Genomic DNA, 18,239 nt, shown 5'->3' on the forward strand with positions numbered 1-18,239 from the left:
CTGGGTCCATCCCTGGCCAGGGAACTAGATCCCACACGCCACAACTAAGACCCGGTGCAGTCAAATAAATTAAAGAAAAATTAAAAAGTAAAGAATAAAAACTTTATCATTGAAGACCATGTGGAGCTTACAAGGATTATACACAGGAAGTTCTAACTCCAAATTCTTTCAGGAAGATCACTGTGGCACGGATTTTAGAAGACTGGTTACCAAGTAGGAGGGTAACTTGGTACAAGGGAGGGTTACCAAGTGGTAAAGAATCCTACATTTAGCGTTTTTGATTAATGTAGGGGATTCCCCATTGGCTCAGTGGTAAAGAATCTGCCTGCCAAGAGGGAGACCTAGGGAGACCTGGGTTCGATCCCTGGGTCAAGAAGATCCCCTTGAGGAGAAAATGGCAATCCACTCTAGGACTCTTGCCTAAGAAATCCCATGGACAGAGGAGCCTGGTGGGCTATAGTCCATAGGGTCGCAAAAGAATTGGACACGACTTAGCAACTAAACAACAATTAAAGTAGAGCTCTCTGGAGAACCATGTGACAATATCTAGCCCCTAAATGCACATATTCTCTGACTTATCCATTTTACTTCTATATTCTGTCCTCAGAAACCACTTGTGTGCAATGATACATATGCAGGATATTCAGTGCATTATTTCTATTTGCACAAAACTGAAGGGGACTAGTTAAACAAGTTACGTAACACAATACACGCAGTGGTTTAAAAAGAACTGGGCAGTTCTGTACTAATATGGAATGCCTTCCAAAGTTAGTATGTAAAGAAAACTATATGTGTGTGTGTGCATGTGTTTTTAAAGGATAAACATGTGTGCATATGCGTGTACACACACACGTGTGTGCATACACACATACATACACACACTCTTGTATGCACTGAAAGTCTCTCTCTGGAACTGATGTACAAGAAACTGGTAGCTACCAAGTGCTATCAGGGAGGGGAACTAGGGGTGAAGAGGGGAGAAGGCTCACTGTTCACCGAATGTATTCCCTTTTCATCTCCTTGAGTGCTGTATCTTGTGTATTACCTAATCAAATAGATAAAATACAAAATAAAATTAATGCAGCAAGGTCTTCCCATAGGCCACCCATCTGCTTCCTCAACAAATGAATGGACACGCCAGTAAATCTGATTTTCCCTGCCAGGAATACAGTCAGTTGCAGGGTTCAGCACAAGGGTCATCTCCTAGGGGAGTTCTTTTCTGACATGTCACACCCACCTCCAGTAGAAATAACCCTCTTCTTACTCCCGAAGTGCCCTGAGCACCCTACTCTGACGGTACCTCTATCAGGTGACTACATCTGTTTATCTGTCTTACCTCACCCGGCTCAAAGTTCCTGAAGGCAGGGACCGTGAATTACTCAACATGGAATTTTCAAAAGCCGTCACAGGGCCTGGCACCAGACAGGAAGGCAGCAAATGTCTGCCAAACTCATGAATACTACGGGGAGAAGTGAGTATGGAACTGGGGAAAAGATGCATACATATAAGCTCATGTTTTGTTCTGAAGAAACAGCTGGTTCCTCCCTTACTGTTAAGCAGGCACCTGGGCCAAGGGACTAATTCCACCATGAGTCAAAGACATGATCAAGTGCAGAACAAATTGGGTGATGGAAATTCGGGCTCTGCAAAGAGAAAACATGAAAAGAGGAGAGTCAAGAAACGTTCACAAGCAAGGCTGAGCCAAGGGAGTGCTTTAGAAATAACTTGGAGAAAAGTGAGTCCCCACGGCCCCAGAGTATCCCAAAATGGGAAAACTCAGCTATTACAGAGAAAGGATCACACTACATCTAATCATTTTAAGAAAGGATCCGCTTTGAATGCAGAATTTTAAAAAACTGTCCTTGAATTGTGGCTTTAGACCAAGTGAAAAGAAAAACACTGAAAAGAAATTAAGACTGAGTATTCATTACTATCCCTACAAAAAACCTATAGGCGAAAAATTGGGGAAAAAAAATTCATTTCACTTCAGTATTTTTTGGGGGGGGGGTGTTTTAGTGACCACTTCCCCTGATTTAAAAAATTATGATTTAGAGAAAGAAAGTAGAATGGTGGTTGTCATGGGCTGGGGGGAGTAAGGAATTGGGAGATACTATTTAAGGTTTTGTCAGATGAAGACAGTAATGGAGACAAGACAGTGGTGATGGTTGTTCGACATTATGAATATACTTAATACCACTCTTCAAAATGGTTTAGATAGTCAATTTTATTATATGTGTGTTTTACCACAGTAAAAACGAACAAAAAAATAACTGGGAAAAAATTATGATTAAGAGGAACTGGGAACTAATCATGCTTACTTCCAAAGCCTGCGCTCACACCCATCCTTACAAGCATCTAAACCAGACGTGAGGAGAGAGGAAAGGACCAAGGGGGACCAACTGCCACCAACCAGCCTGCTGGTCAGGAACGCTCTCTGGCTTCTGTTTTCACACCTAAAAACGGCTCTAAAGCCTCTCTCAGCCACAGAATCCTCCAGAGCACATCCACGCTTCTCTTTGTACAACTCACTTCTTTCTCCAACAGCCAGCATTTCCTTCCAAAACGTGAGGTGAGGAAGAGTTACGGAAAAACCTACATTCACCCTTCTGAGTCTCCTTCTTGGGATTCTTGCTGCCACCTCAACAGCCTGTGGTAAAAGGAGACCACCATGATCTGGACTGCCATCGGGCCCCTCCCATCTCTGTGAACACAGAACATCAAAAGCTTCAGTGACTGTGCCCTGCTGAATGTGACGGTCGTAAACATTCATTTCCTGTCCAGAGCCAAGAGGAAGGACACTGCCCTCACCTCTGCCTCTGCTTCCTCATCTGTAAAATGGAAGCTGTGAGAACCAAGCTTGAGTTATCTCACTGCTGCTGCTGCTAAGTCACTTCAGTCGTGTCCGACTCTGTGTGACCCCATAGACGGCAGCCCACCAGGCTCCCCTGTCCCTGGGATTCTCCAGGCAAGAACACTGGAGTGGGTTGCCATTTCCTTCTCCATGCATGAAAGTGAAAAGCCAAAGTGAAGTCGCTCAGTCGTGTCCGACTCTTTGCAACCCCATGGACTGCAGCCCACCAGGCTCCTCCATCCATGGGATTTTCCAGGCAAGAGTACTGGAGTGGGGTGCCACTGCCTTCTCCAGAGTTATCTCACTAGTTTCTAGTTAAGGCTCAAAAGAGACAAAATGGAAGGGACTGCTTGCTCTGTGAACTGGTAAGACTCAGGCCTTCTATTCACAGTCTCAGCCTCTAAGCCAAGACAGCAGAAGGTGACCTGAGAAGACTGCTCATGAGAACGATGACAATAAGCATGCCACGCCTCTGGGGCTGAGGACAGCCTGTAACACGAGCTCCGAATTCACATTGTTTGCTTACTTGTTGTTGCCATAGATGCTTCCAGATGAACCAAAGAGCCTGCTAAGATTAAAGGTATCCTAAGTCACCCTGAAAAATGGCTCACAGCCTAGACAGGCAGCAGCAGCAGCAAGGGGGAACCTTGGAACAGCCAGGGCACCCAGGGCCCAGCTCCTAGTAGCCCCTGTGCCTGGGGCCCATTCCTGCACGCACGGCCCCATTCTCCCTGCTCCTCAGGTGGAGGATGTCACAGTCCTGCTGGAGGCGCGGTCAGGTCACACTCTACTGAGCCCTCCTCTGTGGAGGCTAAGGGTCCTGACTCAGCTCCACCTGCCTCCCAGAGGCTACCTGGGTTTCTCTACGGCTCAGACTCAGTTTACATGAGTCACTCAGGACAGAATATTTCCTAAGTCATGGCCATCTCTCCATTAGTTATAAGGGGTAAGTGAATAGGTAAGACCAACAGAAATCCTTTCCTTGCTTCCGCCTAGTCTGGAAAGGGGATGGTGGTGATGGAGAATCTAGAATAAGTTTGTTCCTTTGATTAACCATCTTCACCAACCCCCATACTACCGTGTGATGGGGGGAAGACAACAGTTCATGAAGTCAGAACAGAATTCAACCCTTGCATTTCAGATTGTACAGGAAATAAGTGTTAGCTCTCTGTGGAGCTCAGAGCTCCTCAAAGGGTGTGCTAAGAGCAGCGAGTGTGCCGTGGGGCCCTCCTTGCCTCTCCCTCTCTCCCGGCTTCACTCTCACTCATCCTGATTCGGCTGGGCCGAAGCAGCAAAAGATACCTAAATGCCTCCCATTCCTCCCCCATAAAATGACAAAATTACATTACTTCTAGATGTCTTCAGTTTACTTTTTTCCTCCCTGGGGATAAATGGCTCCTTCCTATCTTGCTAACCTCTGTATCTTCCCCTTTATTTTATGCCACCAACAGCTGAGTACTTCAATCGGCACGAAGTTGTCTTTTGGACTCTGAGATCCTTGAGAGTCATAATGTTACTTTATCCAGTTCCTTTTCATCTCCAGTCAAGGACACAAACAAGGTCAAAGTCCAAAGGACACAAACATCAGAGTCTTGTTAAAATTTACCTCCTACAAATCACAAAAATAACCCTCAGTTTTTTCTCAGAAAAACTTCCTGGTGCTTCCCTGGTGGCTCAGATGGTAGAGTCCACCTGCAATGCAGGCTCAACTCCTGGGTCGGAAAGATCCCCTGGTGGAGGGCATGGCAACCCACTCCAGTATTCTTGCCTGGAGGATTCCATGGACAGAGGAGCCTGGCGGGCTACAGTCCATGGGGTCGCAAAGAGTCAGACTGAGAAACTAACCCTTTCACTTTCTCAGAAACCACTGAAGCCAGGGTAAGGCATGTACTGGAGGCTTTTCTGAATTGCTCGGATATCCCCGTATTCTTGTCTTTCTTGCCCAAACTGCTCACTACAGCCTCTTGCTGTTTTGTTCTCCCTACCCTGTTCCTCAGGCTTCAGACAGCAGGAACATCAGCAGATACATGGACTCTTCCCTGTAATCATCTCTAATGACTCTTTTCTAGAACCCTGCAGGATGACTGCAGCCTGGTCCTACAGGCAGGAGACAGCCCTCAAGTCCTAGCACCACCAACCAGCAGTGGCTGGGCCTCAGATGAGTCATTCATTCTTCCTGGCACTCACCGCATGGGCCTGGATGATCCCCCAATGTCCTTTCAGTTTTAAGCAATCTGGAATGTCTTCTAAGGAAAAGGAGGAGCCCCGAAGTATTTCCTCTGAAACAGAAGTCAACAAAAGTTCTGACTAGAAGGAAGAAATGTTAAATCCTTCTTCTTTATTCCCCAGAGCAGACATATCCTAGCACCTACCTCCCTCTGCACTGCAACAAACTCAGGAGATGCCGCTTTTCCATTTAGGGCTTAATCAATCCATCACCACATTTGTATAGGCCATCCATACCCAGTGTTCCTAAAGCCCTTTCCAAAAATAACAAACAACTAACAACAACAAGAAAAAACCCAGCCTCCACACACGCACAGGCAAGGATCACCACAGAGCTGTAGGGGCCCAGAGAGAAATAGAAAAATGCAAGAGAGAAGGATGGAAAAAAAACACAGACAGACTCAGCACAGGGAAAATGAGAGACATGGCAGAGTGCCTTGGCTCAGGCCATCCATTTCCAACCCTGAAGGCAGGAAAGTATCTCTTCTCTGGACTGACGGCCTGAACCAGGACAGAGACTTTGCCTCCCGATGCCTCTGTTTCCTCATCAGAAAAACCGAAACAGTTTCATGTTCGTCTCACTCAGAGAGGCTGGATCCATGGAAAGATGCCAGCAGACTGGGTAAGAACCTCTGGTCTGCGTGGACATTGCTAATTAGGTGGTCCAGGGCAAGCTATTTCCAGTTCCCATCCACAAAATGGGTAAATAATACCCACCTTATTGGGCTGTTGGGAGGTGGAAACGGAATCAACGTGAAGGATCAGAACAGCATCTGGAATACTGGGCCCTCACATGAGCACTACTGGAGGCCCCTTCCTGCTCTAACAGGCTGTGACTGAGCCCACACGAAACTCCCAAAGGACACTGTTGTCCTGAGAAAAGGCCCAAAACACAGTTAGTTTAGAAGAAAGAAGAGCCACGAGGTTAAACAAGTAAACCTCCAGAGGTCTCTCCCATGAAGTTCTAAAAATATATATTTTTAAGGAACTGAACATGCCTCCCTCCAAATTATATAACCTTGTACGTGAGCATCCTGAAGTGATATGTGTCTAGAGGGACCAAGGAGGTTTCCCTAAATATGTCCTACAGCGTAAATATGCTGTAGGACACGATAAGGGCAGAGTTTACAGGACTGAGATACACACACCCGCATACACTCTCTCTCATTACCTCATTGTATAGGTGCCATAGTGCCATTATTTTACAGATAAATGCAATCAAAGGGGCCTAGAAATCTTTCCTCCTCCTGCTTTCATACTGCAGAGGGCTCCCTGCTCTTTTTTTCCCAATACAAGGTCAAGCTTATTTGCATCTCCTCTGGGAAAACTCATCAACTGAGCCCACAACATGGGACAGCTCTTCTGAAGCCACAGCATCACTGCATGAAGACTGGGAGAACTGATCATAACCTTTCCTGTGGACCACTCACAGTTACTTAACTGTTGTATACTACATTTACTGCAGGCGGTAAATTTCTGCAGAGCTCACCAACTGCCTCTTTCTGTGCCCCAGAGTGTTCAACATTTATTTGTTCACAGAAGGGGAAAATAAAGATAAACCCCAAACCTCATAATGTGTGTAGCAAACACAAGATGGCACAGGTAGCAGCAGATATAAAACAGGAAGGGAGACGGATAGATAAATCCTGAAGTTTTGCCAGTCAGGAAAACAGATGCTTGACAGACATGGCTGTAATTGGTTCCTGGACCCGAAGATGCATCTACGCGTCATCACAGCCCTCTGCTTGGTTTCCATCAGAGCTGAGCAGAGCAGGTTTCAATACTCACTTGGCAAATAAAGGCTGGGATGCTGATTTGCTAAATCCGATTTCTTAGGGCTCTATGTTTGCAGTAACTATACTGCAATTCAGCAAATATTTACTGGCTGTCTTCGGTGCAAGGCCTGGGTGGTCACAGAGATGACGTGGGGCATAGTTCTTACTCTCAAGGAATTCACAGTCTCCATGAGAGGAATTATATGTTTATCCATATAGCACTGTGAAACTGTTACTAGGGTTGTTTTTTTTTTAATTAAAAAAAAGTGCTATGAGAACACAGAGGCCATAAGAACAAAGGATTCTGGTTGGGAGCAGGGGGAGGTGAAAGAGGAAGCTTTGAGCTGGACCTTGACGATCATGCACACATTTAGTGAGCTCTCTGACCCGTTCTGCATCCACAGATCTAATTATAAAGAAAGAAAAAAAAAAAAAAAACGGAAGAACAATTCACCGAAAAGATGGCAGAGGGAAAGAGGAAAAATAAACAGTGACAATTCTTTCTGCCAAGAGCTGCTGACTGCTGCTGTCTGGCAACAGGAAATAAATGTAGCTATATATCTTTACTCAGGGGATGTTTAGGTGCTAGATTCTGGTCTTCTAAGTACATACGGCTGTGCAGGAAAACACCTCCTCCAGGTCAAAAATAGCAAACCCAAGAGAACTGGCTGAAGCAGTCGTGTTTGCTTTTTACCATCCCTGTGGATCGCTTTCCAAAGGCTCTCACGTGGGAGGGCATAAACAGGTCTGTGTCACTGCCTGGTTCTCAGGCCTTCTGCTACATTCCCAGTCAGTCTGGGAATGCTGCCTATTTAAAAATAAACTGTAAAAACTCACCCAAAACCCCCAACTCTAAACCACTCCTTACTTTGTTTCATTTGATTTCACTGAAATTAAAAGGGGTTGAGAGAGAAATGAGGCTAAAATGACCATAGAGAATGGATTCTCAGGTGAAAACGAAAATACAGGCTTACTGAGTTCAAGGTCAGGAGATTTGGATTCTACTCATGTTCTGCCTCTAACTGGAAAACCTGACCTTGAAAAAGCATGATGTTTCACCTCTCTGCACAACAGCCACTTCAGCATGAACCCCAATATAGTTATCCAATCTTTTGGACCTCCATTATCCTTCTCTTTAAACTAGCACTAACAATAGCTACCTTGTAGGCATCATGTCATGTCACACATGTTATCATATGGTATGAGTATGGTGTAAGTATATCATATGGTCTAAGTATCACATGGGAATTACATGTAAAGCACTCAGCACATTGCCTGTATTCAGTAAGTCGTCAAAAATAGGTGTTCTAGTTTTCACCATCTATTATTGTCATCATAATCTGAAAATGTAAAAGGCTGAGCTAGATGATCACCACCTGAAGAGCTTCTCTGGCTCCAAAATCCTCTGGTTCTTTAAGTCACCTTCTCCTTTTTTCTTTTCTTTTTTTGATGTGGACCATTTTTAAAGTCTTCACTGAATTTGTCACAGTATTGCTTCTGTTTTATGTTTTGGTCTTTGGGCCTCAAGGCACGTGGGATCCTAGCTCCCCGACCAGGGCCAGGGATTGAACCCGCACCCCCTGCGCTGAAATGCACAGTCTTAACCACTGGACTGCCAGATAAGTCCCTTCTTTTTTTTCTTTTCAGGCGGTTAGATGGAAAGGAAGGGAGATCAACTTGGAGAAGCATGACAGTTACCAATATATCCTCAACGTTTATGTTAGAAACACTACAACACAATTAAGGAAATTCATCAATGAGCTGAAAGGGGCATGCTCCGCTCCCTGGGGAAGAGTCTTAGCTGTGACTCACACTGAAGCCACAACAAGGGCACAACTGCTGCCTTTACGCCCTTGTTCATGAAGCACAACGCCCTCCAGGGCCAGCACAATGCGACTTCATCCACCTCATCTCTACCTGTGTGCAGCTCCTCGGAGAGCCCTAAAAGAGAGCACATGGCCAATCAACCCACTTCTAGTAATGACTAATCCCCCCTGCAAAGCAGTCTATTTAAACAAAAAAGTGCCTTCTCCTTAATATAATTTGAATGTGGTCAAAAATTTAATGCCCCTCCCCAAAAGTTAAGAGTGTAATCAGAGTATAGTAACAAGATCGAAGTGCTAGACTGAAATTAAATTCAGATGAAATTAATAGGCACTTTCTTTTATTCACTCAGCATTCATAACATGCTAAAGACTACAGAGGATGCCAAAAACTCATAGGATGCGATGAATGAGAACCATAAAAGATGGCACCGAGGTTTCCGGCCTGTGACTGGGTGAATGGTAGATGCTACCACGAGAGGAAAGAATACATGTGGACAAGCAGGCACTGGTGAAGCACGTGATGAATGCAGCTCAGGTCGTGTCTGGAAGGACTGAACTATAGGTACTGAGAGAATATCCAGGTAGAAAGGTCTAGCAGGCAAATTAGAAATGATTATGAAACTCTGCAAAGTACTCTGAACTCAGGATGTAGCCCTGGAGTGATCGGCCTGAAAGTGATGGTTGAAAGCATGCAAAATGAGAGCTCATCTTGGTGAGAGAGCTGAGTGAGAAGAGAGTCAAGACAGGATCCTCGGGGGAACACTAACTTTCTAAAGCAGCATGTAAAGGAAAGAGAGATCATGAAAGACCCTCCCAAAAGTACAAACCAGGAGCCTATGCATCAGAGCTGTCACCGGAGGGACACAGTGATTCAAGGAGAATGCGAGGGTGAATGGCAGACCCAACAAAGGTCCCATAAATGAAGCCTAAAAGACATCCACTGGATCTGATCACAAGGTTATCACTAGTGATCTCCTCAAGAGTGGATTTATTAGAGTCGTGAGGGAAGATCGTGAATTCAAAGTGAGAAAGCACAGACAATAAGGGCAAAACTCCTGGGGGGAAGGATGGTGGAACCGGAAAAGAAGGAAGAAGAAAGATGGGATGACAGCTAGACAGAATTTGTGTACTACGACTTGTACCTTCTCAGTTAACCTAAGGTTTTCAGTTAAAGCTTCTGGAACTGCAGCTCTGAGACACTCCCCCCACCCCCACCCCAATCGAGAGTCCCTCTGAAATGACACCCACACACTGTGACTGCCAAAGCTAGGGAGATGCTGGGGATGAATGTTTAAGACGGGCCTGCTTCCTTCTGTTCAACAACAGAGGCCTCTCCAGCCCATCAGCCCTCTTCCAAAACTACCTCTTCTGTAGGATTCATGAGTGAGAAGGAACCGTTAATCTAGTGGCAGGGCTAGAAAAGTGGCCTCTCCTGGTGTCTCTCAGGCCTTAAGATTCTCTGTAAATGTGGTCTCAGTTTCTGCCATTCTCCTCCTTTCCATTCAAATGCCAGCTGAGGACTTGCCCCTGAGATTCAGGTTCAGGATTCCAAGAACATGCTCTTCACCTCCACCGACAGCAGCTTACTGTTAAATGTATACCTGGTGAGGTAAACATTTAGACCAATCAAGACACTGTCTTCTAGTCCAAATGTTCTTCATCTTCTGTTAAGTTTCAAGAAGCCTCCTAATTCATAAGCAAACCATGACTCTTCCCGTCCTCCTCCTCACAAATTACCCAAACTTCCTGTAAGTTGTCAAAGTTGGACTGTGAGGCCCCAAGCAAGGAGGAGAAGCAGGAACTTGCCTACTGTTCCTTCCCCTTTGATTAGTCCCACGCCCCAGCACCACTTCTGCCCTGACACGACCCTCTCACAGTACAGAGCCATCCACCAAGGCCTGCATGCTCTAGGTCTAGCTCCAACCATACCTCTAGTTCTCTCAATGTGTTCAAAGTCAGGACCTGAGAAGAAAGGATCTGATTAATGCATAGGAAGGAATAGTCCCCTAAATCTCTAAATACAGGCTCAAAGTTTATTTCAAATTAGTCAAAATTCAGGCAGAGGTATCAAATGAAGAACCTCATAAAGTCCATGTATCAACCAAGATGATGTTAAGAGAGACTGTAATAAAACTCAGCAGATGAAAAAGAAGCATCGTAATTTGATGAGGGAATCTGATAGCTCCCCCAATCTTAACACATATCTTACTGACTTCATTCAACACATATAAAGAGCACTTACTTATACTGGATTCCACAAAAGGTACCAAAGTGAGGGAAAGCTCATACCTTTAAAGAGTTTACAGTCTACAGGGGAGGTGAGACACATACACAGATAACTACGATGAGGTAAAATGTGAAAACCCGTGGGAGATATATAGCCAAAGTGCCAAAGAGAAAACAGGGAAGTAAGGTGGAGCCAGGAGAAGGAAATGAAACAGTCAATTAAAGAATTAATCACAACATGGATTTTTAGTCATAAGGCGTCCAATCCTGATTCTGCCTCTTGCTTTTAGAGGTACTTAGGTGTCCTGCATTACCTGCTGTGACTCTGTTTCGTCATATACGGAGTTGGGGTAGCAATACCTAGTTCATAGAATTGTGAAGAGTCCGTGCTTCACACATTTCCGAAGAGTTTAATACAATATTTGGCACAGTGAGACTAGGGAAGATGGAAGGGCCACTACACATAGGAATTTAGAGCTCCTGTGTCTGTACAGAGCAGTCGGGAGCCTCACTTGTCGACAGACAGCTGAGCACCCACTATTTGCTCATCAATTGTGCCTATTAGATCAGTCACCCACCCAGGCTGAATGGGCCTGTGGTGAGGAGGCACAGGAACGAGGCTCAGAGCGCATGCATGTGTATGCGCACGCCAGGATAAACCTGAAGTACACACTCAGTGTTCTGCCTGGAAGCAGGGCATCACAATACAGGCTAGGTTCCAGATTACACACCACATACTACACGACACTACAGCATGCTGTTCCTGTGGACATGGCAGCTGTTTGGTAAATGTTTGGTGCAGTGACATGACCTGAACCTGGTTGAATTCCCAATGAAATCTGTCTCACTGGATTAATTTTTCAACAAGTGAACACAGGAGGAAAAGACACCTAAAAATTAGCCTGAGGGACACAGAAGTCATAATGGAATAACAGAGACTAGATTTACTTTTTCCTTAAACAACTAGAAAATCAGAGACAATTTATGAAATAATCGTTTTCAGACATTCAAAAATAGGTAGCACAGGGCAGTGATCCTTGAAAAAAGGGAAAGAAATGCAGAGTCCTGCGGGTGCCCCAGCTAACCCCATAAAGGAGTCTTCAGACCATAGAGTAGGCAAATAAAAACCTGAAAGAGTTCAATGATTTCACTGAGTTAAAGAGACAGCTGGGAACTGGGGGATGTCAAGGAGGCTAGAATGTGCAGGGCAAAGTAACTGAGAGGAGGGAGCTCGAAGAGAAAAAACTAACCATCTGCAGAGGCTGAGTGTTGATCCGTGCATGTGTTAGAGGAAACTAGCAAGGCTAAGGAAAGAACTAACCCCTGGCGCTCACACAGAGCCAGAAGTTTACACGTTCCCATGGGCCAAAGTGGAAAAAAATAAAAGTCTCCTGGTTCACAGGGCACTGGAAGGAATCTTCGCAAGTGTTTGGCCTCAGTAGTGAGACCATCCTAGCCCTAGACTAAAGGCTGTCTGCAAAAAAAAACAAACACACACAAAAAAAAAAAAAAACAAAGAAAAAGGACAAAAATAAATAAATAAACAAAGGCTGAGAACCAAGCCTTGAAAGGATCAAACCAATTCTAAGTACTAACTGAACTGCTTCTGAGAACAAAGCCAAAAAGTTTTTAAAGGAATACGGAAAGTTTCAGCACCTAACAACATACAACTCACTATGTCTAGTTTCAAATCAAAACTGAGCAGACATGCAAAGAGGCAGAAAATTATGACCATGACCTGTGGTCACAGGAGGAGAATAAACAAATAGAAACAGACCTAGAAATGACACAGATGATAGAACTGGTGGACAAGGATGGTCAAATCTCTGTTACAAATATACTCGGTGTGTTCATGAGAAAAGAGGAAGGCACAGGCAGGAGACCACAAAGACTCAAACGTTTAAACTTCTAGAGGGAAAAATACAAATACCTGAAAAAATACAGGATGAGATTAACAGATTAGACACTGCAGAAGAAAAAATTCAATAAACTTGAAAACACAGCAACAGAAACTATCCAAAGAGATATACACAGAACATAAGTCAGAAGTATGACTGTATCAAGCAGCCTAACACGTGCATAATTGAGGCATGGGAAGAACACATAGCTATGCACAAAAAAATTTTTTGATGTAAACTATGAACTCACAGATTCAAGAAACTCATCAAACTACAAGAAGAAGTACTTCAACAAGAAAACGCCGCACGGCACACTGTAATCAAAATGATGAAGATGATCATTAAAGAGAAAATATTAAAAGCAGTCATGAGAGGGTAGGAGGAGAGACAATGCACCCAGAGAAAAAAAGAATTGCAGCAAGTCTCCTGTTATAAACAATGCAACCCAGGAGGCAACGGAGCATCATGTTCAAAGTATTGGGGAAAAAAGTCAATTTGACACTGATTTCCTAAGGAAAGTTGACAGGAACTATGAGTTCCCATCACTGGGTTTTTTGTGATCTGCAGTAATATTTTTCAGGGAGGCCTGTGCTGAGCACAAGATGTAAACGCAGTGGTCTTATAAACATCTACAAGTACTTGTTCTTTAGTCACTAAGTCATGGCCAACTTTTTGTGACCCCCATGGACTGTAGCCCACTAGGCTCCCCCGTCCATGGGATTTCCCAGAAAGAATACTGGAGTGGGTGGCCATTCCCTTCTCCAAGGGATCTTCCTGACCCAGGGATTGAACCAGCACCTCCAACATTGGCAGGCAGATTCTTTTAACACTGAGCCACCAGGGAAGCTCTTTGGAAGTACAGGATTCTATGAGGAGTAAAAAGGGGTAAAGACCCTTTCTTACTTTCGTAGAGATACATTTTATACTCTTGACTCAACATTACAAACTCAAGCTCTTATACAGTCATATTCCTTAAGACACTGGAAAAGAGACAAGCAAGGTCTATCAGAGGATCCATCCCTTAGCTGAAGAAAATCAAGGAAGAAAGAAAAAGCAAACCCCATCATGGAAAGAGTCAGCCTCACCAGCATTAGGCCTCAAGAGGCCCCCCTCCCTCAAGTGTACACATCTGTTGGTTAATGTGTCTGACGGGCCTTTACAGATTCAGATAAAATGTTTTTTTCAGAACGAAAGAAATATTCCTTAAGAAGCAGGTAAAAGTAACTCAAGAAGTGACACAGAGTTACTCAATCCTTAGCTATGCAACCCAGCCCAGGGTAACATAATCTTCTTCTCATTAAGTACCCTGGGCAGGCACCCCATTCTTCAGAGTCCAGCCTGGGGCTCTACCCTGGAGGGACCAATGAAATGGCAATTTATCTGTTTTTGACATTGGCTGGTCTGGTCTCTCCACTAAACTGTAGTTAATAAACTATAAGGTCCCGGGAAGGCTGGAGCTCTATCTGTTTTTTTGTGCTTTTTTGGAAAGCTCTTGAGACCATCACTCTCTCAAAAAACCCTAGTACAGGTGCCCAAGAGAGACTCTCCTTCCCAAAATACCTTACTGCCTGAACAAGTGGTTTTCAACGGGGGCAATTTTACAAGCCAGGGTTTCTAGCAACATTTGGAGGACTTTTTGACGGTGTTAACCTGGGGGATGCTACTGGCATCCAAGAGGCAGAGGTCCAGGGTGCCAGCAAAAATCCCATGATGCACAGGACAGCCCCCCAGAACAAAGAATTTGGCCCCAAACGTCAAAAAGGCTGCAGCTGACAGCCCTGGCCTGAGTGGATCAGCATGGAGCTGAGCAGGTACCAGCAGAAGCTGTGCACATTGTAAACTCCCTGCTGCCACCGGCAAGCCTCTTCCTATCCTGCTCTTGATCCTGCTGTTGTCCCTAACTCAGGCTTACAGTCCCTCAGAGGAATTTAACAAGAGTTTAGATGTCTGGGTGTTCACCCCATCTCGGCCACTAGCTGTTGATTCTGGCTGTTACATATCACAAAACTTTTCTGGGCCCATTTCCTCCTCTGTAAAACAGAAGGCTTGGAAAAGGTGACTGAGGAGTTCTTCCAGCTCTCAAATTCTATTTGAAATGCTATCTGTCCTTATCATGAGCCAAAGAGAAAGGATCCAGCTTAGTATGCACATCCACCCCTGAAGGACAGAGGTTCTGCTATTGTAGAGACAGAATCCAGCCAAGGGGGAGCTCTGGAGAAGACAGGAGCTCAGATACAAGTGATCTAGAAAGGGCTCTGCAAACACTGGCTTAAAGCCCAGCCCAGGCTCTCAGGTTTAAAATACATAGGAAAGTCTCCCTTCTGCCTTTTCAGGTCAATCTTATTCATCAGTGTTAAGAGGAGGAGGGGGAGGCTCAGGCCACTGAGGAGCAGCCCTGGAATCACTTGGGAGCTTAACAGAGACACTGAGTCTCAGGGTCTGCTCCTAAGTCACTTCAGTGGTGTCCCGACTCTGTGCAACTCCACAGATGGCAGCCCACCAGGCTCCTCTGTCCCTGGGATTCTCCAGGCAAGAACACTGGAGTGGGTTGCCATTTCCTTCTCCAATGCATGCATGCATGCTAAGTTGCTTCGGTCATGTCTGACTCTGTGCGACCCTATGGACAGCAGTCCACCAAGCTCCTCCATCCACAGGATTCTCCAGGCAAGAATATTGGAGTGGGCTGCCACTTCTTTCGCCCTCATCCCTGATCCACAGAATGAAAATCTGCATTTTAATAAGATTCCCCCGGTCTGAGAAGTTTGAAAAGTTTGAGAAGCCCTGGTTTAGCGCATACTGCCCTTGTATTCCCTGCTCTGTCATTTCCTCACTTGTAAAGATTGACTTTCAAGACTGTCCACATTCTATTCTAACTCCACCTCCTTGCACAGTTTGTGCACATGTACACACACACACACACACACACACACACACACCAGTTCAGAACTTCCAAACCTAGAGTCACCTACAGATGAAGACAAGTTCCTTTCTCTTTGCCTCTTGCCTACAAGCCTTGAGTTCAGTTCAGTTCAGTCGCTCAGTCGTGTCCGACTCTTTGCAACCCCATGAATCGCAGCACGCCAGGCCTCCCTGTCCACCACCAACTCCCGGAGTTCACTCAGACTCACGTCCATCGAGTCAGTGATGCCATCCAGCCATCTCACCCTCTGTCGTCCCCTTCTTCTCCTGCCCCCAATCCCTCCCAGCATCAGAGTCTTTTCCAATGAGTCAGCTCTTCGCATGAGGTGGCCAAAGTACTGGAGTTTCAGCTTTAGCATCATTCCTTCCAAAGAAATCCCAGGGCTGATCTCCTTCAGAATGGACTGGTTGGATCTCCTTGCAGTCCAAGGGACTCTCAAAAGTCTTCTCCAACACCACAGTTCAAAAGCATCAATTCTTCGGTGCTCAGCCTTCTTCACAGTCCAACTCTCACATCCATACATGACCACAGGAAAAACCATAGCCTTGACTAGATGGACCTTAGTCGGCAAAGTAATGTCTCTGCTTTTGAATATGCTATCTAGGTTGCTCATAACTTTTCTTCCAAGGAGTAAGCGTCTTTTAATTTCATGGCTGCAGTCACCATCTGCAGTGATTTGGGAGCGCCCAAAAATAAAGTCTGACACTGTTTCCACTGTTTCCCCATCTACTTCCCATGAAGCGATGGGACAGGATGCCATGATGTTCGTTTTCTGAATGTTGAACTTCAAGCCAACTTTTCCACTCTCCTCTTTCACTTTCATCAAGAGGCTTTTAAGTTCCTCTTCACTTTCTGCCATAAGGGTGGTGTCATCTGCATATCTGAGGTTATTGATATTTCTCCCGGCAATCTTGATTCCAGCTTGTGTTTCTTCCAGTCCAGCGTTTCTCATGATGTATTCTGCATAGAAGTTAAATAAGCAGGGTGACAATATACAGCCTTGACATACTCCTTTTCCTATTTGGAACCAGTCTGTTGTTCCATGTCCAGTTCTAACTGTTGCTTCCTGACCTGCATACAGATTTCTCAAGAGGCAGGTCAGGTGGTCTGGTATTCCCATCTCTTTCAGAATTTTCCAGTTTCTTATGATCCACACGGTCAAAGGCTTTGGCATAGTCAATAAAGCAGAAATGGATGTTTTTCTGGAAATCTCTTGCTTTTTTCCATGATCCAGCGGATGTTGGCAATTTGATCTCTGGTTCCTCTGCCTTTTCTAAAACCCGGTTGAACATCAGGGAGTTCACAGCTCACGTATTGCTGAAGCCTGGCTTGGAGAATTTTGAGCATTACTTTACTAGCATGTGAGATGAGGGCAACTGTGCGGTAGTTTGAGCATTCTTTGGCATTGCCTTTCTTTGGGACTGGAATGAAAACTGACCTTTTCAAGTCCTGCGGCCACTGCTGAGTTTTCCAAATTTGCTGGCATATCAAGTGCAGCACTTTCAGGGGCAGCGGCCGAGAGTGCCAGGCTGCCACGGCGCAGGAACAGCCGAGAGCAGCCACCCCGCGCCCGAGGCCAGGGGCGGCAGCCGGGAGGAGCAACCCGACGTCCAAGGAGCGGTGGCTGCACGGGCGCAGGAGGGCCTAGAGGAACTATCCCACGTTGAATGTCAGGAAGGGCGGCGGTGAGGAGATACCCCTCGTCCAAGGTAAGGAGCAGTGGCTGCGCTTTGCTGGAGCAGCCGTGAAGAGATACCCCACATCCAAGATAAGAGAAACCCAAGTAAGATGGTAGGTGTTGCAAGAGGGCATCAGAGGGCAGACACACTGAAACCATACTCACAGAAAACTAGTCAATCTAATCACAAGCCTTGAAGCACAGGCTAAATCAGAGCCTTTCTGAGCGACTGATTCAGCCCACCCCTGCTGTTCAAAAACTCCTCAGGAGGTGGGATGGGTACAAACTCTGATGGGAAGAGACTCGTCATTTGCATCTGAACAGACACGGAACAGAGTCCAAAGTTTCACTGTTTTCCTGCTGCTGCTGCCTTACATTACAGAAAAATTCTTGGGGCACAGGCTAAAGGGCAAAGCACACACACAGAGTAAACAAAAACACAGCAAGGGTTCTCCTAGGGGTGGGGGCAGCTGGAACAAAGCAAGACCATGGTGAAGGGTAGCCTAACAGAGCACTGAAACACAGGACAGAATGTGGGGAGAAGTGGGGTAGACTCTGCTGAGCGGCTAGTGCGGGAGAGAAGATTAGGTTGGGGCTCAGCCCCCACCCTACCCGCGGGCCTAAGCAGCAGATGGCTCAGCCCCAGGCAGCTGGCAGAGACAGCCAACTGCACGTGCCTGCCCACCCCTTCCGCGGGCTGGAAATGAAAGGAGCAGGGCCCAACCCAAGCATCACCTCCAAAGATCACGCTGGGGGTGGGATGGCAAAGTCACCCAGTGCTCTGCCACCATGAGATGAACCTGGAAAACAACTCTAGTATCATCCAAGGTTCTTCTGCA

General features: G+C 45.7%; 1 protein-coding gene across 3 annotated transcripts in view; it reads right to left on the reverse strand.

Annotated features, from left to right (window-relative positions):
- SUSD6 (sushi domain containing 6) overlaps window positions 1-18,239 on the reverse strand; it is a 97,776-nt gene that overhangs the window by 53,610 nt on the left and 25,927 nt on the right. For 2 of the 3 annotated variants that reach the window (XM_018054036.1, XM_018054037.1), the window contains exon 2: window positions 5,039-5,130. The exons of the other annotated variant lie outside the window; for it this stretch is intronic. The gene's annotated coding sequence lies outside the window, so the exon portion shown is untranslated. The remainder of the gene's footprint in view (window positions 1-5,038; window positions 5,131-18,239) is intronic. 3 annotated transcript variants of the gene reach the window in all.

Source organism: Capra hircus, chromosome 10, assembly GCF_001704415.2.
Source record: "Capra hircus breed San Clemente chromosome 10, ASM170441v1, whole genome shotgun sequence".
NCBI lineage: Eukaryota > Metazoa > Chordata > Mammalia > Artiodactyla > Bovidae > Capra > Capra hircus.